General features: G+C 38.6%; 1 protein-coding gene across 2 annotated transcripts in view; it reads right to left on the bottom strand.

The window, feature by feature from the left end:
* PALLD (palladin, cytoskeletal associated protein) overlaps positions 1 to 11,443 on the bottom strand; it is a 434,220-nt gene extending 422,777 nt beyond the window's left edge. For both annotated transcript variants that reach the window (XM_003257950.3, XM_003257949.3), the window contains exon 1: positions 11,301 to 11,443. The gene's annotated coding sequence lies outside the window, so the exon portion shown is untranslated. The remainder of the gene's footprint in view (positions 1 to 11,300) is intronic.
* Between the last annotated feature and the right edge of the window lie 15,182 nt (positions 11,444 to 26,625).

Below are 26,625 nucleotides of genomic sequence, written 5' to 3'. Positions count from 1 at the left end.
TACCCATTCAAAGTGTATTTAAGGACTATCTACCACATGCCTGGTAGTGCGCTAGGGATGGAGATATAACCTTGAAAAAGAGAAGGTTTTTGCCCTCATGGAACTTAATACAAATAACAAATAAATAATAAGCTTATATAATTGAGTATGTCTTTTTTAAATTGTATTTTATTTTTTTAAATTGACAAATAATAATTGTACATAATTATGGGGTACCTAGTGATGTTTCAATACATACAATGTATAGTGATCAGATCAGGGAAACTAGCATATTCATCTCTAACATTTATGATTTCTTTGTGTTGGGAACATTCAACATCTTCCTTCTAGCCATTTGCAACTATAGAGTATGTTATTGTTAGCTATAGTCATCCCGCAGTGGTATAGAAAAACAAAGTGCTGTGATAGCACCTAGAAGCAACAGCAAGGTCAGGATCAGGAAACTTTTATGAAAGAGAGAAAGCTGAAAGAATGATGTATGAGGGATGAGGAAGAGCGGGGAGGTGAAGAGGATACTGGCAGAAACATATTCTAAGACTTGGATCCCAGAGAGCACATGGCAGACTCAGGTAACTCTGTAAGCATTTCAGCTAAACAGAAATCTATCTGGAGATGGGAAAATAACCAGAGATAAGGCTAGAAAGCAGGAGTTAGGTCAGAGAGGGCCTGGAGCCATGCAAAGAGCTTGCATTTTATGTTATGGGTAGTCAGTAGGCAAGGAAGAGTGTTAAGTCCATGAGAAACATCCCCAGATTTACATTTTTGAGAGATAACTGATTGCAGCCTGGATCAGGGACAGAGGCAGGGGAAGAGGAAGACAAGACTGACAGTAGGGCCGTCCATGGGAAGGCTTGTGTAGTAATCCAGGGGGTGTGCGCATTTATCATGGTTTCACGTTTGGTTGCCATCATCTGGACGTCTTCATTTTGGAGAATTCCTCATGTTCTGAGGATCAGTGAGAAACTGAGCTCACTTGTAATGGGATGTGAAATCTCCAAGTATTTTCTTTCCCAGCCCCTTGAAGACTGGGCACAAGTCTTGGCACTTGGCCTAGACGGCGATTAGATGTGTCCATCTTGGACTCTGAAGTGAGAGCTGGTGATTCAGGGAAGCAGTGGGTCCAGGGTCCATAGGATGGATGATAGAAAGGAAAGAACTTGGTAATTGATTAAAGGCAGAGGTGATGCAGAGACAGGATTACGGGTTTCTCACCTCAACAACCAGATAACTGGTACCATTAACTTACATGCTACAAGTGGAGGAACAAGTTGTTCTTGTGTTTTTTTAAGCTTGATTTTGATTTGAGCCTTTTGCAGTTGAGGGACCTTTGATAACTCTGGTGTTGATGTCTAGGAGATTTGAGATGCTGATCTAGAGCCCAGGAGAAGGGAGAACAGAGCTGGATTGGGGATTATTAGCCTATGGGTGGCACTTTAAGACATGGGAATGCATAAGGTCATCGAGGAAAAAAGAAGAAGATAGAATCCTTCAAAGAGTCAAAGGGAAGCAAAGAGAGCTAGATATCATGGAAGCTGGGAAAGAAAATATCTCAGGAAGCAGTACGTGTCCTTTTGATTTTAGTAACTTGGGAATATTTAGCACCATCGCTACAGCACTTTCAGTGTATGCAACAGAAATATAAGCCAGATTGCTATATGGAAGGAAAGGAAAGAAGGAAAGAAAGAAAATATTACAGGTGTGGTGGTTTGTTTTGAAAAGATCATAGAAGGAAGGAGAGACAGAAGGTAGTAGTTGAACAAAAGTATAGAATCTGGTGAGGTTTGTTGTTCATTTTTAGGATAGAGCACCGTAACATGTTTTATACAAACCAAATTAGGCAGTAAGAAGGGAGAAACTGATAATAAATGTAAGAAAGTGGGGATGATTTATAGGTCAGCTCTCAAAAGATGTAAGAAGAAGTGAGTTATTATAGGACAAATGGAGTATGAGGTGTTCAGCTTCCAGTAGGAAGGGGGCAGTTCTTTCCTTGTTAGAGGAGAGAAGTAACAAAGGGTGTGTGTGTGTTGGGGCGGGGTGGAGTGGTTAGAGAGAGAGGGAAAGAGAGAGAAAGATGAGATTCTCTGCAAAAATTTGTAATAGAAAGGAGAGTTCCCATACTGAGACTTCTGTGCATTGGAAGTTTATGAGGACAGAAGATGATTTGAAATAGCTGTTGTAGGGAGAAAGAAGTTTCCTAAGAAGGATTTATGGGCAGTGGTGAGGGCCTGGTTGAAGTTAGATGTGATGTATTTATAGTGTCATTAATCTGTGTGATTGTGCAGTTCTCTCCACCAGAGCTCAGCCATCCAGGTGAAGGTACAGAGATAGATGATCCCGGTTTGACATGCAGGTAAAATGGGAGGGAAGTGGGCAAGGCCATTGAAAATACGGTCAAGGAAAAGGTGGCCTTTGACATATATGCTGGGTTGGAATTCATGGCTAGGAGTTTGAATGTAGAGATTGTCTTTGTTTTTTTTTTTGAACCAATGTCAGAGTTGAGTAGTTGCAACAGAGACTATATGGCACATGAAGCCTAAAATATTTACCTGCACTTTTACAGAAAAAAATTGCCAACCTCTTCTATAGAACATTAGCCACCTAAAGAATTCATATAACACATATAAAGGCTATTAATGATCACGATGATTGATAATGATAATGGCTAATAATGGACTGCTTACCCTGAGGTGGGCATTGTGCCCAGAGTCATCATGTAGATTATTTCATTTAAAATCCTTACAGCAGCTTGGTAGAAAAAAAAAAAAAAAAAAAAAAAAAAAAAAAAAAAAAAAAAAAAAAAAAAAAAAAGCCTCTGGTTTAGAAAGAAGGAAATGGAGGCAGAAAATCGGAGTGGGAGAACCAAGGTTTAAGCCCAGGGAATAACTCCAGAGCTCATGTTCTATTCACTTTACCATCTTACCATTGTAGTTTTCATAATTGAGAATCCTAAGCAATGTATCAGACTAACAAAACTGTGGATCAGAAATCAGAGTTCTGCTATTAATTCAATTGCGTTTTAGTTCCAAATGAACATAATATGATACATTTTAAAACTTCACAAGGAGCATTATATGAGAAAGCTTAAAGCAAACTTCTGAATGATGAAAACATTTCCAATTCTTAATGTAGGGAGTGTTTGCTGGAGGCAGATTATCTCACCTGCTTATTAACTCATATTTTGGTTTTAAAGAGGCGCCATCTGACAGGATCCAGTAGTCAGGATTAGGTGTAGCTTTAAAACTGCTTGCACATTGAAAAAGAAAATAATAGTTCTATGGCGTATCTGGTTCAGGCTTAATTTGCAACCCAGTTATTGCCGCGGGAACATGCACGTGGTCTAGGGAAAATGCTCATTCAATGAGGATGAACAAGGGCGGTTTCCAAGCGGGCCAAGTTCACTGGAAAATTGTGATTCAGAGATTTCCATGTCAGTCAGCACTCCAAAATGAAAAGGTCAAAATCAAAAGGAATGAAACACAACCACAAACATCTCCATCATTTGCCTGAGATTTCATGTTTTCTGTCAAACAGTGCTCTTGGTAATTCTATGTCAGTGTGATAGACACAGAAGATGAAACAGACTAAAAAGACCCACTAATACTGCTGTTGATGAGTGAAGAGGAAATGAGGTATTAAAGTGGTTTAATACCAGCGCCATTAAAGTGGTTCTACTTTAGTAAGTAGTACTGAAAGATTTTGAAATTATGAGGAATAAAGGTTTCTTTGGCATCTTTAAATTGTCCCGTCCCCTGCCTTGTCACTTTTCTCAGAAGGAATCTGAATTTCCTAGAAATTCTTCTGTCTTCTTCTTTTTCTCATCCTAGTCTTATCCATCATCTCCAGCATTAGCAGTTTAGCTTAATTGTCATTTTCCCTAAAACGATCATTAGCCACAGTCATTTTTTTTCCTTTTTGAGTTGGAGTCTCGCTTTGTCGCCCAGGCTGGAGCGCAGTGGCATGATCTCGGTTCACTGCAACATCTGCCTGCCGGTTCAAGAGATTCTCCTTCCTCAGCCTCCCAAGTAGCTGGGGCTACAGGCACCTGCCACCACGCCCAGCTGATTTTTGTATTTTTAGTAGAGACGGGGTTTCACCATATTGGCCAGGCTGGTCTTGAACTCCTGACCTTGTGATCTGCCCACCTTGTCCTCCCAAAATGCTGGGATTACAGGTGTGAGCCACCGTGCCCGGCCAACCACAACTGTTCTTTAATTTGCTTGAAGTTGCGTAGCATTATGTTCTTCACCATGGAGGAAATGACTCTTCCTTGGCCTTGCCCATCTTATAGTTATACTTCCTTTCTTCTACTTCCCTTTCCCGGAATAGTAAGTTGAACATGAAATCAACGGAACAACTGCTTAGTTGTGCAAGAGAAGCTTCGAGGAGGACAAAGATGAGCCAGGCATAGTTATTCTCCTTAAATAATCTTACAATCCAGTAGGAGGGATTAGACAAGAGTAAAAAATAACTCAGTTACAAGGAGGAGCATGATAATTGCTATTAAAATAGTTTCAACAAATTGCAGTAAGGGATAAAAATGGTAAGAGAGATCATAGTTACAAATTGTGTCACGTCACTCTTTTGGTTTTTATTTTTTTCCTATGATGCTCCCTGGCTGATGAGAAAAGTTCCAAAGCAAGATGTGCAGGTTAAACATGCCCGTGGACAGCCTGAGCTGATGGAAATGCTCCAGCCTCACCCTCCGTCATCACCAACACACATGCACTCAGGCCTCCCTGGCCCACTCACCATTCCTCAAACACTTCAGATTCTTTCTGGTTTTCACACCTTTGCACTTGCTGCTCCTTTTGCTTAAAATGTGCTTCCTTTCTCTTTTTCTTTCTTTCTTTTTTTTTTTTTTTTGAGACGGAGTCTTGCTGTGTAGCCCAGGCTGGAGTGCAGTGGCTCTATCTCGGCTCACTGCAAACTCCGCCTCCCAGGTTCACACCATTCTCTTGCCTCAGCCTCCTGAGTAGCTGGGACTATAGGTGCCCACCACCATACCCGGCTAATTTTTGTATTTTTACTAGAGACGGGGTTTCCCCTTGTTAGCAGGATGGTCTCGATCTCCTGACCTTGTGATCCGCCCGCCTCGGTCTCCCAAAGTGCTGGGATTATAGGCGTGAGCCACTGTGTCTGGCCCTCTTTCTGGTTTTCAAACTTCAGTTCATCCTTGAAAACTTTCTTAAATTTTACCACTTTTTGGTGCTTTCTAACAGTTCCCCAATCAATATAATTTGCTGCTCCTTCCAAGCATGTTACTTTGCATTGCATTTCTCATAGCAGTCATCATATTAAATTACAAGTATTTATTTAGAGAATGCTTTCCTCATTCAACTGTGAGCCCCATGGAAGCAGGAGCTGTGACTGGCGTCTTTGTACGGCAAATGCTTAGCACACTGTCTAGGTTACGGCAGATGATGGAGAAAAGCTAAGAAATACCGGATGTTTGAAATGCGGTTTGAGCCCTGGATAGGATTTGACACACATACGAACAAAGGCATGAGGCAGGAAATGTTCTGATGACTGATTTGCTTTCAGTCTCCCAGAACCTGCTGTGGCATTTCTCTGGGACATGCTCTCTTCAGCTAAACGTTATTCTGCTCTTTTGAGTGAGGGTCTCATTCTGTCTCCCGGCCTGGACTGCAATGGCATGATCATAGCTCACTGTAGCCTTGGATTCCTGGGCTCAAGGGATCCTCCTGCCTCATCCTCCTGAGTAGCTAGAACTATGGGTGTGCATCATCAGGACTGGCTAAATTTTAAAATATATTTTTGTAGAAACGAGGTCTCCCTTTTTTGCCTATGCCAGTCTCAAACTCCTGGACTCAAGGGATCCTTCTGCCTTGGCCTCCCAAAGTTCTGGGATTACAGATGTGAGCTGCTGAGTGCAGCTAAACATTGTTCTGCTCTTAAACTAGGTTTTTCATCAGTTTTATCAACTGTTACTTGTGTCCCAGGCTCTATTTTCTGGTAAGAACTTGATAGAGTAATCAGTGCTAAATGTTAGTGTATATATATATAACACATAACTGTTTGTGTCTACATATAAAATACACTTTACCTGCTCATTGAGCTAATGCAAAGTCAGTCATAGGTCAGACATTGTGTTAAAGGTATCTGTAAAGACGTGGATGTTAATGTTTCTCATTACCCTCAAAGAAAGTTTCTCATGAAAAAATTTGGAACTAGAAAAGCATTCATTCTATTTTCTGGCAATTCTATTAGACAAAGAATTCTGTAAACTTTGATGACTCTTTCACATGGATACTAGCAAGCTCAGGGTTAAATTTCCAGTCATAGAAATTCAGATGTTTTTTGCTAAAAAATATTTTTTTTTGCTTACTTTCTCATTGTTTTATTCAGTCAGCTTTTATTTATTGAGTGCCTACTGTGTGCTAGGCACCTCTTTTATAGGCCAGGGACATAGCTGGAAAGAAGATAGATTCTCTGTCCTAGGGAGTTAAGATTCTAAGAAGAGAAAGGACAAAGGTAGTAAATTGAGAAAACATTTCAAGTTCAAAGCTTTTTATACTTTGTTTGATCTTCTGTATTTTCTTAATTGATTTTGGGCAATTGTACTACGCTTTTATTGCATACAGCCTCAAACTAGCTTTATAAAAGTTGTTAGGGTGCAAACATGTAAGATAAAATGAAATGCACATTCGCATGTTAATGTTCACATCTACAGACCACTGCTGTTTTGGGGGGCACACCCTTGGCGGGGAGGGTGGTGAAAGTCACAAGAGGAGAACATGCTCAGGTCAATGGTCCTTTAGGTTCCTTCAGAGTGTACCATGGGGGCAGCTGCTGTGTCACCTCATGGAGCTCTGAAGGGAAATTCTCCCAGGTGAATTTCAACATGTGCATAATGCCAGACTCTTCATCTGAAGCAAACATTTGGTGAAGCAAAGGTTTGGGAGGGTTGGCAAATACTGTGAGTCATTACAGAATCCCATCCACCTTGAATTGTCAACAGGCAGCTTATATCCTTCTAAGCTTCTTGGCTTATCCTAAGCAAATATTGCTTTCAAATGTGAACGTCCATGGTGACCTATTTTGTTAACTCCCCGGCATATCTCATTCTTCTTCTTTTCTCTTTTCAGTTTTGCCCAGGCTGTAGTAGTGCAATGGTGTGATCATAGCTCACTGCAACCTTGACCTCGTGGGCTCAAAGGATCCTTTTGCTTTAGCTTCCCAAGTCGCTGGGACTACAGGTGCATGTCACCAAGTCCTGCTAGTTCTTTTTTATTTTCTGTAGAGACAGGGTCTCCCTTCATTGCCCAGGCTTGTCTTGAACTCTTGACCTCAAGCAATCCTCCTGCCTCAGGCTCCTGAGTTGCTGGGATTAGAGGCACAAGCCACCAGGCCTGGCTATTTCATTCTTTCTTAAGGAATTTTATGTCACTTAATTTATAGATTAATTTTAATTGTAATTTTATGGTTTGCAAATTCTCCCTAAGTTAGTGTCATCTGAATTCTGTTAGATTCATGTTATACTATAAAATATAGAACATATAAATAAGTTTTCATTGGTATGTGTATTACACATTTGACATAAGTAATTTTATGAATCTCGGCATGACTATCCTAATATTTGGCAAAACATTTATTTTTTAGATCCTGAATATGTACTATAGGCATAAATGTATGTGGTTCACATTCATATATGAATATACAAATGATAGAAAAAATAGACAAATTTAAAAATTATGACTACCATTTGCCTTTAAAGTTGCTGACTTTTGGGGATAGATTACCCGAAAGCCAGCTCTATGATGTTTGGGAGAATCCTCTATGTTGTCAGTTAAGAAATATTTATAGGGGGCTGGGCATGGTGGCTCACGTCTGTACTCCCAGCACTTTTGGAGGCTGAGGCAGGAAGATCGCTTGAGCCCAGGAGTTCAATACCAGCCTGGGCAACATAGTGAGACTTCATCTCTACAAAAATACAGAAAAAAACCCCAAAACTTAGCTGAGTGTGATGGTGTGTGCCTGTAGTCCTGGCTGGCTATTCCAGAGGCTGAGGTGGGAGGATTGTTTGAGTCCAAGAGTTCTAGGCTGCAGTGAGCTATGATCAGGTCACTGCATTCCAGCTTGGACAATAGAGTGAGACCCTGACTCAAAAAACAAACAAACAAGACTTATGGGACCACCCGCTGGCATGATCCCCATGAATCAAGGCACTGTTGACTGTTGAAATGAAAACAGATTTCTTTGACGTGGAGGAACTTGGGGAAGACAAGGAATATACATGAGAAAGCAGAGTCTAGTAGAAAGAATTCAGTGACAATGCAAGTTGTTCCTACATAACAGCTTGGAAGTTACCTGCTTTCAAAAGTGAACAGTTTGATCCTCAGAGCAATCCATGTAGTAGATGTTATTTTTCTATTTTATTGTTTGTGTTACCCACAACTGCAGCAGAAAAAGTTTCAATTATTTGGCCCAACCTGAGCCATCAGAAAGTGGCAGACTCAGGGTGGAAGCCTGCATTTAACTGCAAAGTTTTCTTCTCTCATTGGAGATATTATAGGAAATTACTTTAAACATTTAGATAAGGGGAAAACTTTTGAAGTCTGTTTGTGAAATACTTTTAGAGTTGATGAAGAACTGCTACAGTTTTGAAAGAAAAAGTTTGATGTTAGAAAAACACTGACAGGCAGTAAGGATCACTTAATACCATGTACCACATTCAGCAGATTCTTTAGAGAGTCCAGGTGGGATAGCTAAATTCCCACAGTCATTTAAAAATGTATATATAGATAGAAATAAATATATGAAAATGTTTGGAATAACATACACCAAACAATCAACACTGACTACCTCTGTGGGGAGATTTAGGCAGGGGTAAGAGTTGAAAGGTGGGACATTCAGGGGGATCTTTTGTTGCTTATTTTGTAATTTTTGAAAAAAAGTTAGAAGTGATTTTTAATTTTAGGTTTAGCAGTTTTATTCATTTTCATATTTAAGCAATTACTAAAAAAGTAATGCAAACTATTGATACAAATATTAGATATTGAAATATCTTTTAATAAAACCTAAACTATGAAAACCAAAGTTAGAAAAGCTTTAACACTTAATTTTCGTGCTTCAGAATCACAGGCAACCCCCCTAGACTATATCAATCAACTCCCTCCCTCCTGCCTCCCTCCCTCTCTCCCTCCCTTCTGCCTCCCTCCCCGCTTCCTTCTTCCATGTCTCCCTCTCTTCCTCCCTCCCTGTCTCCCTCCCTCCATCCCTTCCTCCCTCTCCCTCCCTTCTCCCTTCGTTCTTCCCTGTCTCCCTTTCTTTCTTCCTTCCCTTTTTTTTTTTTTTTTTGCTACAAAGGGTCCTTTAAGGCAAAAGTCAAACATGAAAATTTTATGAAATTTTATGTTTGATGCAGAAAATGCACTACAATTTTATAATTTATTTCTTAATAAATACGCATGGATTATTTTCCTTTCTAATTATTAAATTGTCATTGCAGGAAGATATATTTATCCTACAGTTTTAAATATCTCTTTAAACAGCTTATTTAATCTCAATTTCAAGGACATAATCTAATAGCTCATTTAATGCAGAAACAGCCAAATAAGATACTTTACAGAGTTTTTGAAGTTATCCCATGTCCTCTTCATCTTATCAACTTTATTTACCATACTGAGTCCATTGCAAATATTTAGATTTTACTTAAATTATCCATTTCCATTACCATTATCCAATTCAGGGCTTTATTCTTCTCACTTAAATTTAAAACCTATTTACCAAATTTGCTTCTATATTCTCTAATATGATTTAACAGTTGGAAATTTTAGTCGAAGATACTTTGTTCAATCTTTGTTTTCTTTGCTGTAATTTCACCAGGACACAGTCATTAACCCTAGATGGCCTGAATATCTAACTGGAGCTCACTAATTGCAATACCCTTTGACAGCCTCCACACACATATTGTTTAAGAAGTGGAGCTCTTGTCTGGGCCTTGCAGATTCCACTTGGTATCTCTTAAAGAACTTGTCAGATTTATTTTTAAACCTGAATAATGATTGCCCTCTACATTTTAAAAAAATGAGGTAAGGAGGTCAAAGTGATTGTACTTGTCCAGTGCAATCCAGATCCTCATTCTATTGTGAAATATGCTATAAGGCCAGTTTTAATATTCAGCTCTAGCAATAACACAGAGAAACCCAGAGGAAGAGCTGACACAGAACCCCTGGGATACAGACCCTAATCCATACCAGATTCTAGGATGCCAGAGGACTAATTTATATTCTAGGAATGTGTAATCATGTATTTACAGGGCAGTTAGTGGCCAGATAAACCTCATCGGCCTTTTCTGCTATTAGCAATAACTTGTCAAAAAGACTTTGATTTTAAAAATCTGAAAAAAAATCTGAATAATTGAAGTGAGTAGTCAAGTTCTTTCTGTGAGAAAAAAACATTGGAAGGCAACTTTATCATGCAATGAGGATTTAATTTCTGCATATATGTGATTGAATAGATTTGGAATAGTTTTATATTGCCAAGAAATGGCTTTATATGTCACATTATTCATATTAGAAGGCAATTAGTATTTTTAGCAAATGTTAATAAGTAATATGAGCCTGAAATCATTTTATGTCAACCTCCTATATTGGACTCAAGACAATTTTATGTGCAAGAATTTTAAAACAACATGATAAAAATTATTCTGTGATGTTTGAATTTGACTGGACTCCAGAGACTGCACTGTGGTTTCCCTTAGTAAGCGTTATCTTATTAAAAATATGCATGTAAATTTTATGCATCAATATAATTTAAAATACCTGCCGTTACTATCCCAACTCATTTAATTATGTCCAGTGACTTACTTTTAGAATCTTTTGAAAGTGTAATTAACAATTTATAGTATTACTGAAATCTAAAGTCCATCACTTTAAGCCATCATCATTTATCTAGCTTAAATATGGGTGAGGGTCTAGAAAGCTGCATTTTCCTTTTCTGTGAAACATGACACATACACGATCTTGACAAAAGCTGGCTCCATAAATACATTTAATCCTTTTGGAATTGATAGCACCATCTTGGCATGCTTAAGCTTATAACAGAAAGTGTAATTCTCTGACAGCAAAGGCAGAGATGAAGTGGACAGGCAAATCTTAAGTATTATCTGTTTTTGGCAAAACCGTAACGTTCTCATTACTTTTCCTCTCCAAGCAAAAGAATAATTAAGGTATCTTGTAAATAGTATCATATCTTCAGAAAAACTTTTGTATTTTTAGTTTTTTAAGTCCTTAAAATGTTGCCCTACTAGTTAGTATATTAAGATACACCTTACAGACCTTTTCAATGCTTGGTCAGTTTGAAGACTCCAGAGAGGTGATGAATTTCAGATGAGCATTTCTTCTTTTCTGGGAGAATGGAGGTTGTGGCCTTGCCTATTCATTAGAGACTGCCTGGTCCGTGGTCACTTTGAGGCAACTGTGGCCTCAGACTCTCATCTGTCCTCTTACTCCACTCAGCTATATTTGGTAACTGAGCTCATGTTTCAGCAGACTGCCATGATCAGGAATTCCAGCAGCGGGCTGGGAAGCACCCCCAGGACCGAGGGCTGGGTTCTTAGAAATAAAGCCACTTAACATAGAAGGAACTCTATTTATGGATCTGATAAACACAGGATTTAAACACATTCTTCTATACTTTGGACTTGTAGCTGGAAATCACCACCTGGCCTTTTAACATGTTCTTAATCAATTTAAAGTACAGTATGTGACTCCAAGTAGAAAAAATGATAATCCAAATGAAAGCTCTTCTTACTATGATCTTCTGTGCATTTAAATTTTGGTCATGTGCTAGATTATCCTAAAATAGTAAATTCAGTAACTGAAAATTTAGCCACCTGTCAAATTGAGTGGAAAGTCCCATCGTTCTCTTATTTCATATTGCTAATTAAAAATTGATATATGACTATGGTATATATTAAAGGCCTTGTCTATAATAGTATTAAATAAGTATGAACACACAGGGACTGGATCTTATCCACATTGCAACATTGAGTTCCTAGCTCAATGCCTAGGACATCATGAGCATCTAGTAAATATTTGTCAAAGAAATAAATGAATGTTGAATGAATAATATTCAGGAAGAGTATCAACCCTCTTACAGTTGCAAAAAGTGTTTCACAATCATTTAATATTTTGATCTTTCAAATGACAAATAGAGATAACAAGAGTTTAATATTTCGATCTTTTAAATAACAAACATAGATAGCAAGAAGAGAAAGCTTTTCTGTTTAAAGGTCAGGTAGCAGAGTCAAATACGAGGGGGGCAAAAAGAGCAACACAAAAGCTCCCAGTTAACTTGGAAATGGGGTGCTGAGTCTTCCTTTGTCTGGATAAGACCATCACATTTGATTCAGTTTAATATCTAAAGATTTTTTTTTTCTGATAGTAGAAAATTTGTGAAGGTCTGCTATTGTATTTTCTTTATAGGCCAAACTGGTCCTTTAGAAATGGTCCTTTCTGTAACTGGATACTTCTGTGGGTCATTTCATCTATTATATTAATTAAGAAGTGATTTTAAAATTTATACTTACGGCTGGGCACGGTGGCTCATGCCTGTAATCCCAGCACTTTGGGAGGCCGAGGCGGGTGGATCACGAGGTCAGGAGATTGAGACCGTCCTGGCTAACATGGTGAAACCCCCTCTCTACTAAAAATACAAAAAATTAGCTGGGCGTGGTGGCGGGCGCCTGTAGTCCCAGCCACTTGGGAGACTGAGGCAGGAGAATGCCTCAGGGAATGAACCCGGGAGGCAGAGCTTGCAGTGAGCCAAGATTGCATCACTGCACTCCAGCCTGGGCAACAGAGCGAGACTCCTTCTTATAAAATAAAAAATAAAAAAATAAAATTTATGCTTACAAGGAAATACAACTCTGATTGATTGTCTTAGTTTGTGCCATTATAACAAAATGCCACAGACTGGGTAATTTACAAAGAACAGAAATTCATTTCTCATAGTTCTGGAGGCTGGGAAGTCTAAGATCAAGGTGCCAGCAGGTTTGTTGTCTGGTGAAGTTCTTGTTTCTGCTTCCACAGTGATGCCTTGAGCACTGTGTCCTCACATGGCAGAAGGTGGAAGGGCAAGAGGGGGTCAGACTTCCTCCATCAAGCCCTAAGGGCATCAAATCCCATTCATGAAGAGTCCTCCTGAATCACCTTCTAAAGGTTACACCTCCTGACACTGTTGCATAGGGGATTAGGAATCAACAAAAATTTTGAAGGGGACAAAAACCTTCAAACCATAGCCTTGATTAAACACATATTTATATCTGCTTTTTCCTAAAACCACAAGATAATAGTAAAAACTGAAAAGGGCAGAAATTGGGAGGGAAGACAATAGAAAATATCAGAAATGAACAAAATTATTGGAAAGAGATCAATATTTAAGTATGCATGTAACTAAATTACAAAACTTAAATGCCTGCAGGAGGAGATGCAGAAAAGAAGCAAGTGATTCACCCCATGGAGTCTCAGAAAGGCTTGGGAATTGGAAGCAGTGAACCTATCTTTAGAAATAATTTTAATTGGCAACTCTGATTTTTCCCTCTGCCTTCTGGTGAACTGTGAGTCTCATGGTGAATTCCAGAGGCAATCATGTTGGACTACTGGCCAGACGAGGCCTTTCCCACATTTCTTTGGATTGCGTGGTTCCTAAATCCTGGTATAACACCAGCGAAGTGATGAAGCCATAAGAAGGAAAAAAGAAAAAAAAGCTTGTGGTTCTGAGAGGCTTCAAAGCCGGGTGTGATTTTACTCAAAAGGACAGAGAAATGTGACCTTTCTGTGTGTATATTGCGAATAGTGCAGCAAACCAAGCTTGTTTTTAAAAATCTTATAAGAATTTGAAAAGAAGTTCTTTTCCTTAGAAAATTGGCATAAAAAGCAATTTAGAAAGTTTGACCAACACTCTTAAGTTAGTATAGCAAGGTCTAGTTGATATTAAGGATGAGATTAGTGTGTGGACAGTAATATCATTTCTCATGCACTTTCATATTTCCCACCAGAGCCCATTTCTGTGTGCACCAAGGTTGGGAAAGGGGGTCTATGGCTCCTTCATGGGGCTCCAGTTCAGCTTTCAAATGATTACTTCTTCTTATAGAAATTCCTGCGCTTTTGAAGCACTTATATTTGCATCAACCAACCTCCATCCCACTTTTTAAAATTAAGACTTTGGATCTAGCTGGGCTCTTGGTTCTGTTCTTTACTCCAAACCCTGCCACTATTCTGGGTGACTCAGCACCCATTTTTCTATTCTATACGTTGGCATATTGGTTTTGGACCTGCTTTTCTCTATGAATCTTCATCTCCGTTCCTCTTACAGATCACACAAACAGACCTCCTCCACCTCCAAAATCAGATATAACTTATTTACTGCTTCATAACAAAATAAAAATTAATGTCTTAAAACAATACATATTTGTTATTTCACACAGTTTCTATGTGTCAAGAATCCATTAGTCTTAGCTGGGTGATTCCAGATCAGGGTATCATGAGTTTGTACTGAAGATGTTGCCCCAGCTTCTTTCAGGTGGAAGCATGGCTGGGGCTGGAAAATCTGCTTCCCAGGCAGCTCACTCACGTGCCTGGAAAGTTAGTCCTGTTATTGGCTGGAGCCCTGTTGACTTCTCTGTGTCACTGCCTGAGTTTCCTCACTTCATGGCAGCTGGATTCTGCCATGATGTCTTTTTTTTTTTTTTTTGAAGTGGAGTTTTGCTCTTGTTGCTCAGGCTGGAGTGCAGTGGCATGATCTTGGCTCACTGCAACCTCCACCTCCGGGGTTCGAGTGATTCTCCTGCCTCAGCCTCCCGAGTAGCTGGGATTACAGGCACCCACCACCATGCCCAGCTAATTTTTTGTATTTTTAGTAGAGATGGGGTTTCACCATGTTGGCCAGGCTTGTCTCAAACTCCTGACCTCAGGTGATCCACCCACCTCAGCCTCCCAAAGTTTTGGGATTACAGGGGTGAGCCACCGCACCTGGCCCCATGATATCTTTTATGATCCAGCCTTGGAGGTCATATTTCGTCTTTTCCACAGTATCCTTTAGTTATACAAATTGGCAGTATCCACTGTGGGAGGAGACGGCACAGAGGCGTAAGAACCAGTTGGCAAGACAATGCATTGGTGGTCATCTTTGCAGTTGGCTACCACACCTCTATTCCCTTTAATCCATCAGTCCTACAGCCACATTGGGGCATGCTCTGTTTTCAAAACCGCACATTCAAACATGTTATTTGACTATAAACTTTTCTCCTCTAGCTCTCTCATACACTGATTTTTCTTCTTCACCAGAATTTCCAGGCTGTAGATCACTCTGTTTTGAGATTATCTATCAGTATGCCTCCCAGGTTCAGGTCAATCGAGGATATGGTTTACAAACTTTGTTTTAGGAGATACAAACTCTTGGGCAGCCAATAGAAAAAGTAAAGGTATTCAAAGTTTCCTTGATGAAAGGGGTGTGCAAAGGAATGCTGCAGACTTGCTCATTCATCCCCCTTTGATGTTTTCTTTCTCTTATGATCCAGGAAGTTTGAAAATCCTAAGTTTCAAGAAACAAGTCTACTTACTCTCTTTTCACTTTTATTCCTCTCTTTATTCCTAGCATCAACCATCAGGAAACAAGAATCACGGTGCATGTGAGAAAATGCTAATTGAGAAGTCTGATCAAGGAACACACTAAAATTGGAGGCATGAAACACTTGCAGAATTGTCCCAATGGTCCATCTGGGGATCCTGGGAACAAGTGTCTTTCAAGCCATGACGAGTCTTTCTACTTCTTCCTCATACTTTATATCTGGCTTGCGTACATGTCACAGAAGCAGGTATGGCCCCAAAGACTTGTCTGATTAAACTGGTCTATCTATCTGTACATAGCAGTGAACTCCAGATTTGTCCCTCATGAGCTCAGTTTTATGAATTGTGATTAAATCTGCTGCATAAATGTAGCCTGAGCCTGTGGGTGGTCTTTTGGTCACATGTTTCTGCTACTTGGGATGTTTGCTAACTTGTGCATATGCACAAAAATGAAGAGAGAAACATAATCTTACGATGATAGGTAATAGAAGTAGAATTGAAATAGTCTGAAAACAAAATCTATGTCTGTATACGAGTATTGGGGTACAGTTAGGTATTATGATCCTTAGAAATAACCTCATTTTCTATCTGCCTTATAAGGGTCCAAATGTAGAGAAAAGTATTATTTAGGGTGAAAAAGCCAGTAAAATTAATTTCAAAAGCAGATTTTATTGAATTTAAGCAAATAAAATAAGTCTTGGAATTTACAAGGGCAGAATAACATCATTATATCATTATATTATCCTTTTATCATTATGTCATTATTCAGTAATATAAAGTTGGATGAAGAGAGACGAGTGCACACTGGTGTTTTAAATAGTAAAATAAAATTTGAAAAAAATAGTAATAAATAAAAGCCAACAGTGTATTAAAAGAATAATACACTTTGGACAATTGGGTTTTAGCCAAGTCATAAAAGTTGGGTTAACATCCAAATTTCTAGTATTTAATTCCTCAAAAGAAACTCAAAAAAGCCATATGGTCAGCTCCATATATGGTTAGTGAGTCTTCAGACAAAATTCAATTTCTAGTCCCAGTGGAAAAAAAAACTTTCATGAGAAGTGAAGAGAATGGTTCTACTTTAACATTATATTTTAAGGTATAGATGCATGTGTGACTGTGTATACATACACACATTTATCCATACACACATATGATGTAATGTGTAGTAATGAGATAAAACACCAAGGAATACTAACAACTAATGTGCAGGTTTTAATGTATACTAAAGAAGAGAAAGGAATGAAATAATGAAATAAATGGAATGCTATATCCCGTTCTTATATAGGAAGAATTGATTTTGTAATGTAATCAGTTCTTTATCAAAATAATCTACAAATGTCATAGAATCTCAATTAAAATAGCATTTTTTGCCAGGTACAGCGGTTCACACTTGTCATCCCAACACTTTGGGAGACTTAGGAAGGAGAATTGCTAGAGGCCAGGAGTTGAAGACCAGCCTGGGCAATATAGTGAGACCCTGTCTCTAGAAAAATTAAAAAATTTAGCCAGGCGTGGTGGTGTGTTCCTGTAGTCTCAGCCACTTGGGAGCTTGAGGCGGAGGATCACTTGAGCCCAGGAGTTCCAGGCTGCAGTGAGCCATGATTGTGCCACTGCACACTCCATTCTGGGTGACAGAGGAAGGTCTTCTTTCTAAAAAATAAAAAGGAAAATAAAAAATAAAGTAGCATTTTTTGCTGGACTTAGAAAAACTGACACAAAAGTTTACTTAGACAAATTAGCATGGCAAAATGCCCAGGAAGATTGTGTGAAAAGGAATAATGTTAAGGGCAGAGGAGTAGCCCTTCATTGCTACTGGAGTATGACAGATTTCTTATGGCGAAACAAGGAATGGAGGAATGGATGAATAAAATGACATATTTTATTCTTGTATGGAAAGAACATTATTTTGAATTGGCAGCATGTATTAAATAACTACATATATTTTGAATTATTTCTTGGCCTTGTTCAATTCCACTGACTTCCCCCTCATTATTAAAAAACTAGGTTCCTATTTCGCTTCATTCAGCAAATTGAAGTTCTTTTGGCTCACATGAATTGGAAAAAAAATCATAGTGGAATGGATAAATATGTACGTAGTCATAGAAATATATTCAAGATAGATTTAGGATAAAAAGAGTATACACGAGAGTGTGTTAGAGCATCATCATATTTGTACGTATACTTATATCTATTTTTATAATTTCTCTCTCTTTTCTGACATATGAATAAAACATTTTAAAGTTTTCCTTGAAGATGATAGGTTAATTTTGGTGAGAAAATGTACTCTGACTAGGATGCAAATAGGGTTGTATGTTGATTCCAACGTACATGCTGTATTGTTATTTTAAAAATGGCATCAGAGAAAAAAGTGGCATCAGAGATTATCTTGACTGTTACTGTTTCTTACTCTTTATACTTTTCCCTATCAATAATTATGATTTTTAAATGTGTTTTCTAAGGTACTAAAACAAGAGGTGATATAGAAATAAGCTATCCCAAATATAGCATTAAGTGAAACAAACACATCGTTTACTAGTTATTGTATCTGGAAGGTAAGATTAAAGGAAACTTTCATTTTTTTCTTTTTGTATTTGAAATTTGTACGTATTTGCATTATATTTATCATCAAATTGCTGAGCTCAGTGGTACCTGTCTGTAGTTCTAGCTACTCGGGAGAATGAGGCAGGAGGATCCCTTGAACCCAGGACTTTGAGGCCAGCCTGGGTAACATGATAAGACTCCATTTCTCAAAAAGGAAAAAAAAAAATTCCGGTCATGAGCCTAAAGTCCATTTAATCTTAAAAAACCTTTCTTAATTGTTTAATCCACTAGAGAGTAAAATTTTTTTAAGTCTTTGGGTATAAAATAGAGAATAATCAATTAAAGAAATTTTGAGTGCAGTATGTTTCTATCTGGAGAATAAAAAAAAACTTTACTGATTTTAAAAATCTTAAACCAGATTTCCTCTACTGTGGATCAGCTCTTGTGTGCTGATTTGCAAATCAGACCCATATACAAGCGAACCATATTCTGCATATACTGTATGAACATTCATCTTCATCTGGCTACCTTTAAAATGTCATAACCTTTGATCCACTCTCTCTCTGATCTGTTCCAAGGACAGAATCCTAACTATAGTAAACACTTTATATAAAAACACATTTAATTCTATATTATTTACAGAAGCAAAAAATTGAAGCAATCTAAATGTGCATGTTATGGAATGAATGGCTTAAACTCACGGAATTTTAAAGTAGCCATAAAGTATGATTTTTCTGATGTGTTTATATTAAAGGAAAAATGCTGATTATATTATGCCAAGGGAAACAGGAAGAAAATCAATAGTCTTTGAAGTCTGAATATAACTTAAAAAAAAGTTAAGACTCTTTGCATGGCTGGAAGTTTTAGTGCTTTAAATTGAGTTGCTTTGACATTTTACAACATACGAAGACATCAATAAACTGTATAGGGTGATTTTTTTTTCCTCCACTAGAAAGAAAAGGCAAATCTACCAAGATAATTAGTTATTTAGAAAGGCTTTGACATTTATTTGATCTAAATCAAAATGAACAATATTTTGTTTCTCTTAAAGTTTGCATTTTATATGCCTCATGGAGATACTTAGCGATATTCAACAACCTTGCAAATGGAGTGGGGTCGCTGCCAGACAGCTACTAACAGCTGTAGAACAATTTCAGAAGCTGCTTACCCAAGAAGTCTAATGTGGAAGGACATGGCTGTCACTGCCTGGGGAAGCAAATAGGAAAGAATATGACAAAGGAGGAAATCAGCTGTTGGACCGAAGAATTTAAACATTGAAAAAATGCCAACCATTGAAGACAGTTGCTCTCTCACACAAAATCCCAAGAACTGTCCATACTCTACTTCTGTCAGCCTAGCAATTTGCTCAGCTATTGCTATTTTGGGAAGGAATTTCCACTAAGATGGCATATCTTCAGCCCCTGAGGTTTCCTCTGATTGACTGATTAACAGGTGTTGAAAAAGCCTGTTGCAGAAATATCACAGACCCAGCGTGCTCGTTTGACTTCTGTAACTGTGACTGTAGTGTCATTGAATATATTGTTTCTTAAGAAGGCTTTCTGCAGGGTAAAATCAAAACAGATTATTTATAACATTTTTAGGTAATTACTTTTCCATAGAGACAGCATATGCATTTGTTAATATGCTTTATTATTTATGAATTATAAATTGAATATGGTACTAATGATTGTGCAGATGAAAGCTAAATTAATATAACACAGAATGAACTTGTCAAAGAAATGTTGGCATTATAAGCCTAAAAATGCAGTCAGCCCTCCGTGGACTCTGCATTTGATAATTCAACCAACAGTGCATCCAAAATATTTTTAAAAAGCCAACAATACAGCAATGAAACATAATACAAATAAAAACAATATAGTATAACACCTATTTATAAAGCATTTACATTGTATTAGGTATTCTAAGGAATCTAGAGATGATTTAAAGTATATGGGAAGATGTGTCTAGATTATATAAAACACTACACCATTTTTTTTATAAGGAACTTGAGCATCTGTAGATTTTGGTATCTGCAGGGAGTCCTGAAACCAATCTCCCTTGGATACCGAGGAACAACTGTAATCATATTTTTCTAAGAGATAAAAGGAAATTGAGTGGAACTAAGGCTAGGTTATCTAAGTGTACCTGATTCCTGATAAGCCCAGTCTGAATGATGAGCAGGACTTTGAATTACTTTGACAGAGGTGTACCCTATAGGGTGCCCACTCAATCATCAGTGAAGCGGGCACCCCAGAGCCAGAAGTTTCCGTGGAACTCTTCATCTACCTTGCCTACCTCCAGTGAGTTGTGAGAGGACCTCTCCTGAACCCACAAAACAGGTCCAATCAAGTTCCACCTTCCATTCATGGACTTTCCCCTCTTTATTGCCTCATACAATGTCATAGCTGGAAGAGTTGACCTTGTCTGACCTCTCAAGAGAAGATGTCTTATCCAAGATCACAAAGCTGCCAAATGTCAGCTGGGCTGAGAAATGGCTGGTCCTATTCTTTGACTGTCTGGGCCAGCCCAGCCTGGGGAAGTGCTATCAGTGCGAGGCCCGTAGTCCCTGAAAGCTTCACAGAAATGGGTGAAGATAGGGAGAGAGCTTCTCCCCTCCTAGTTAAAGACTGGAATAATCATTAACTTTGCTTAGTGTTGCCCAATAAACAAGCTTAGCAGATGAGTGAGAAGGCAAGGAAAGAGAATCAGATTTGGGATCCAGAAGCTGAGATGACCTTAGGGACACTATTCTGCCTCAGGCCACTGTGAGGAATTGGGAGCTTCTAACTGGGCTGGGTAGGCAGCTATTACTCACTGGTGTTTATGTCTGGTATGAAAAGGTGACTGGGGGAAGTGAGGAGATTTTAAATCAGGCAATGATCATAGGTGTGGACAGTGAGTAATAAGGAGGTAAATGGAGTTCAGTAGCATAAAGGGTGAAGCCTTGTCCTTTGAGCTTTTCTGAGAAACCCAAGTGGTATGCAGCTAGAGAAGTGGGGGCTGTGGATGACAGTGGGTCAGAAACTTGACAGGGGGACACTGATCAAGTAGAAAGCCACGGGGGATGGATGAGGACTTCAATTATTCCTCTGAAGGAAAAAAGAAGTAGATTTATGAGAGTAGATTAATTCAGATCAAGGGAGTGAGCCCAGGCAGGGTGATGAATAAAAAGGGGTGGAGTTTTACAGTGTGAGTCAAGAGCCAAGAGCCTGCTGGATCATGCAGGGGTGAGGATGTTGGTGACAGGGCAGAAGGGCTGGAATGCGATCAGTTCCCCACAGAAAGGACTAAAGTCTACTGTCCCAGCAACCCAAGTTCACACCTAAAAGCAAGGGTGTAGGATCAAGTGTCCAAAACCCAAGAGATCAGCTGCAGTGCATACCCTGCTCCCTGGCCTGCTCTAGTCCCTGTCCCCATCAGAGTCACTTCAGATGGGAGTGCCTGGCTTACCAGCCATCTGTCTGAAGAATGAACTCTGAGGCATTCACTAAACACACTTAGGCCATCAAACCTCACACCATATACCAACATAAATTCAGGTGCTAAATGGAAAAACCAAAAGTAGTCATAATAAAATACATGGTTTTGTTTTGTTTTGTTTTTTTGCTCTATGGTAGTGAAGGAGTCTTCTACCCATAAGGGCAAATGAAGAAAATATAAAGGCACACTGTGATAAATCTGATGACTTCTAAAAGCTCCTAACTATAAAACTAAAACAAAATCTTCATTTAAAAAGAAGAAAAGGCAAGTTAAAAAACGAAAGGAAACCTTGGCAAGATGTGGCCTTGCAATTCAATAAGAAAAAACACATGGATAGGAAAATAAGCAGTATATTTAAAATTTATAAGACAACAGATATGTGAAATAATATACAGTCAGCCCTCTGTGGCTGCTGCATCCGTGGATTCAACTAACCATGGATCAAAAATATTCAGAAAAAATAATCTGTATTGAACATGTACACTTTTTTCTTGTCATTCTCTAAACAATATAGTATAACTGTTTACATAGTATTTACATTGTGTTAAGTATTATAAGTAATCTAGAGATGATTTAAAATTTATACACAAATATGCCATTTCATAAGGGACTTGAGTCTCCATGGATTTTAGTATCCAAGAGGGTCCTGGAACTAGTTCCCCATGGATAACTAGGGACAGCTACATATTACATTATCTTGACTTAATTTTGTCTCAAAAACTGTCAAAAAAGCCACTAGAACAATGATCAGTATTAGAGAAAAAACAAACCAAAAAAGAAAAAAATCCAGTGTTAGATTGTCAAACACGTGAGGAATACAATTTGTTATACTATTTTTATATTAAATTTCATTTCTTGATTTTTTCTTTAACATATATCCAAAACAAAAGGAACATGTATACATGAATTGTTCCAATTTTTAATAAAAGTAAAAGAAATTATAAATAAGATAAAATCTCCATGTATTTGCCATGACATGCCTTCTTATCACATTCAAAGTAAAAGTCACAGTGTCTTTTGTTCTCTGGGATCAGGCATGATCTGTCTCCTCACCTTATCTTTGTGACATTCTCCCACTCTTGCCTAGTCCTTCAGCTTCAGCCACATAGGCCTCTCTAATGCTCCTTGAACCCACGTGGCTTCCCTGTCCCTCAGCCAGGCTTGGTCTCTCCAAGAAAAAAGAATGGCCTAACTTCCTTCCAACCTTTAGTCAAGTTACCTTCTTAGTGGGACTTTCCCTGTCTATCCTATCTAAAATTTCATCTTCTTTTCCCATCAGGATTTGATATCTCCTCTTCTCTGTGTATTTTTTCTCTTATAGCTTATCTTTATCTAACACAATGGACTTTTTACTTCTCTTGTTATTGTTTATATTCTTTACAAGAATGTAAACTCTGAAGGAAGGAGTTTTTAATATTCTGTATCAGTGTATAAAAAGTGTCTGGACATAGTAGGTCTCCATACATACCTGTTTAGTGAATCCCTAGAAAGGAATGTCCAGAAATTATGTTGTTTGAATGCATATGGATTGATATTACTGTTGCCACTCAACACAAGGCTTTAAGACTTTTTAAGACAGAGTAAGACCCTGTTATCTCATTACTCAAGGAAGGACATGCTACCTAGTGCTACATTCATGGTTCTCAGTATTTCCTGAAGAGAATAATAATGATACCTGCATCCTATTGCTTTGTATCTGATCTCTTTACAACACTGAATTCACTTAATCCTTTAACAACTCTGTGGATTGTTTTTAACTCCCACTTTAGAGATGAAAGACAGAGGCTAACTTACCCAATAGGCTGAAGCTAATACATGATGGAACTGTTAGCAGAGAAATCCTTGTCACCATTAAGGTGTAGTGTTTGGGAGCTCTAAAAAAAGATGAAATACCAATAGGCAGATTAATCTGAAAGCAATGAGGAAATGCTAATGGATTTTAAGACAGGGAGTAACACGATCAGGTTTACATGTTAGAGAAATTTCCCTGGCAGGAGAGTGGAAAACAGAATGGAGAGAACAGGCTGGAGTCAGGAAATGAATAGGCTTTTGCAATAAACCAGATGATAACACATGAAGCTCTTTCTAGTGAGTGGAAAGAATGACATAAAAGAGAATATGGAATTCAGATGTATCAGCTGTCATGAGCCAAGATCATGCCATTGCACTCCAGCCTGGGAGACAGATTAAGACCCTGATTCAAGGAAAAAAAAAAAAAAAAAAAGGAAAGGAAAGGAAAGGCTGGTATAAAATCTCGAATATCACCAATAGGTCAATAAATCATGGACTACATAGCACTGTTTAAATTTGGCAATTAATAGGTCATCATGAATGATGTTTGGCAGAGGAGCTTCAGGGCAGATTCTGGTCTAAAGATAGACTAGACCAATAATCTTTAGGACTCTGAAGGAGAAGTGGAGATGATGGCTGTATACCCTTATGAAGTGCCATGATCAAAAGGAGATGAGGCCCTGGTGTGGTGGTTCACACCTGTAATCCCAGCACTTTGGGAGGCTGAGGCAGGCAGATCACCTGAGGTCAGGAGTTCAAAACCAGCCTGGCCAACATGGTGAAACCCCATCTCTACTAAAAATACAAAAATTAATCAGGCATGGTGGCATGCACTTGTAATCTCAGCTAACCAGGAGGCTGAGGCAGGAGAATCGCTGGAACCCGGGGGGCAGAGGCTGCAGTGAGCCGAGATCGTGCCACTGTACTCCAGCCTAGGTGACAGCAAGACTCCGTCAAAAAAAAAAAAAAAAAAAAAAAAAAAAAAGGAAATGAAATAGGGCAGGGCTCATTCTTTTAATTGTTTTGGTGGGAAATTGACTTTATCATTTTAATGGAATGAATAGTAAATGCCAGTTGCATTAGGTTCCTATTGTTGCTATAGCAAGTTACCACAAACTTGGTGGTTTAACACACATTTGTTACAATTCTGGAGGTCAGAAGCCTAAAAACGTATTGGTAGGGCTACATTATTTCTGGGGGCTCTAACGGGGAGTCCGTTTCCTTACCTTTTCCAGCTTCTACAGGGCACATGTATTACTTAGCTTGTGGTCCCTTTCTCCATGTATAAGCCAGCAGCACAGCATCTTCTCTCTCCTCTGATCTCCCATTTCTCTCTTATAAGGACCCTTGAGATTACATCGGGCCTAATCTGGAAAATCTAGGATGATCCCCCATCTCAAGATCTTTAAGTTAATCACATGCAAAGTTCCTTTTGCCACGTAAGGTAACATGCACACGTTCTGAGGGTTAGGGCATGCACAGCTTTGGGAGCCATTTATTTGTCAGTGCACTCTCTGCCCCAAATATTCTCGTCAATTCCATATGCAAAATGAACCATTCCAAGGTTCCCCCAAAGTCCCAATCTATTATAATATCAACTTAAGTCCAAAAATCCCATCTAAATCTCATCTGCTGAAAAGACCTAAATGATTAAATCAGGTATGGTTGAGACCTTGGGCATGAACCATCCTGAGGCAAAATTTCTCTCCATATGTGAAGCTTTAAGACTAGAAAACAAGTTATTTGCTCCCAGAATACAATGGTGGGACAGGAATAGGGCACCAGTTACAGATATTCCTGTTCACAAAGGGAGAAAATGGAAGGAGAAAAAGCCAAGAAATTTGAAAAATCTGCAAGGCTAACTCCATAGGTTTTAAGGCCTGTGAATAACCATTTGTGTCTCTAGGTTCTGCCCTCAGAGTCATCCTTCATGAAAGATAGCACAAGTTTGTGGCTGAATAGTTTTATCAGACTGTTTATTGCTTATGGAATTTTGGGAGTCCTATAACCGTCTTTCATTTTATTCTCTCTCTGTACCTTTCAGTTCAAGCTGGCAGTGTTTCTGCTGATATTCTCAGAAATCTTTTGGATTTCCTGTGTATGTCACAGAGATCTTTTTGAGGCACTAGCAAAAGGTTGTCCAACCATACTCATGATTTTCTCTCCAGAGTATGTTTTCCCAACAGTGAATCTCTTACTTTTATCATCCTTTGCAATCTTGAAATCCTGATAATTTCCCACATTATCCTTGTCCTGGTTCCTTTTTGATAATAGTCCTTCCCTCTTATAAGGACCCTTCTGATTATATCAGGTCCCCAGATAATCCAGGGTAATTTCCCCATCTCAAGATTCTTAGGAATATCTGCAAAGTTCTTTTTTGCAACAGAAGATGACATATTTATAGGTGCAAGGATTAGGACATAGATGTCTTTGGGTGACCATTATTCAGTCTACCACAGCTGTAAATAGAGAGAGGTTAACAACGTAGGAATGGAGTGAGATTCCTGAGGAAGCTGGAGGTAACCAACTCAAAAGGGAGTGGTTATATCGTATATGGAGCATGTCATGGGCTTCTTGGACTAGATGGAGGTGTCAGACAGTTGAGAGGAGTCTCTTTAAAACAGATATATTCTTAGTGGACTTGAAGAGAACAGCAAGATGCTGTAGGGTTTTAAGGGCCACTGTAAAAAAGATCAGGGACCTATAGTAATAAACAGTAAATTTGAGGTGAAAAATATTAGACAATTTCCCTCAATGTCCTGGTAAGGGCAAAAAATGGTTCACTAGATTCAGGTGATCAAGTTGCAGGGAAGGTGCAGAGGAAAGTGAGTGGATGAAGCAGTTGAGAATGTTAGCGAGAGGAAGGTTCAGTGCCTGTTCACAGAGTTGATCCTGGAGAGGTGAAAGGGTGGGGCTCCTAAGGAGGCTGAGAGATTGAGGCAAGGGGGAAGTCTCTAAAAAGTGGAAATGGAGTTTGTGATTTTCAAGTTTCTGACTAACATCCAGGCTGGAGTTATGGTAATAAATTATTAAAGTGGAAAAGAAGTGGATATTGATTTGGAGTAGAGTCTGCTTATGTGCATTGTACATATACTTTGCGGTGGGAAGTGGGATGTGTGGAGTTAACATCTAGGGAATCCCCACCTGATACATCTATATTTTTAAGAGAGAAAAACAACAGCAGACAGTAAATTATTTTAAGAACATGTAGGGCCCA

The sequence above is a fragment of the Nomascus leucogenys genome, chromosome 7b (assembly GCF_006542625.1).
Source record: "Nomascus leucogenys isolate Asia chromosome 7b, Asia_NLE_v1, whole genome shotgun sequence".
Taxonomy (NCBI): Eukaryota; Metazoa; Chordata; class Mammalia; order Primates; family Hylobatidae; genus Nomascus; species Nomascus leucogenys.
This window is presented reverse-complemented; position numbering and strand designations above follow the sequence as displayed.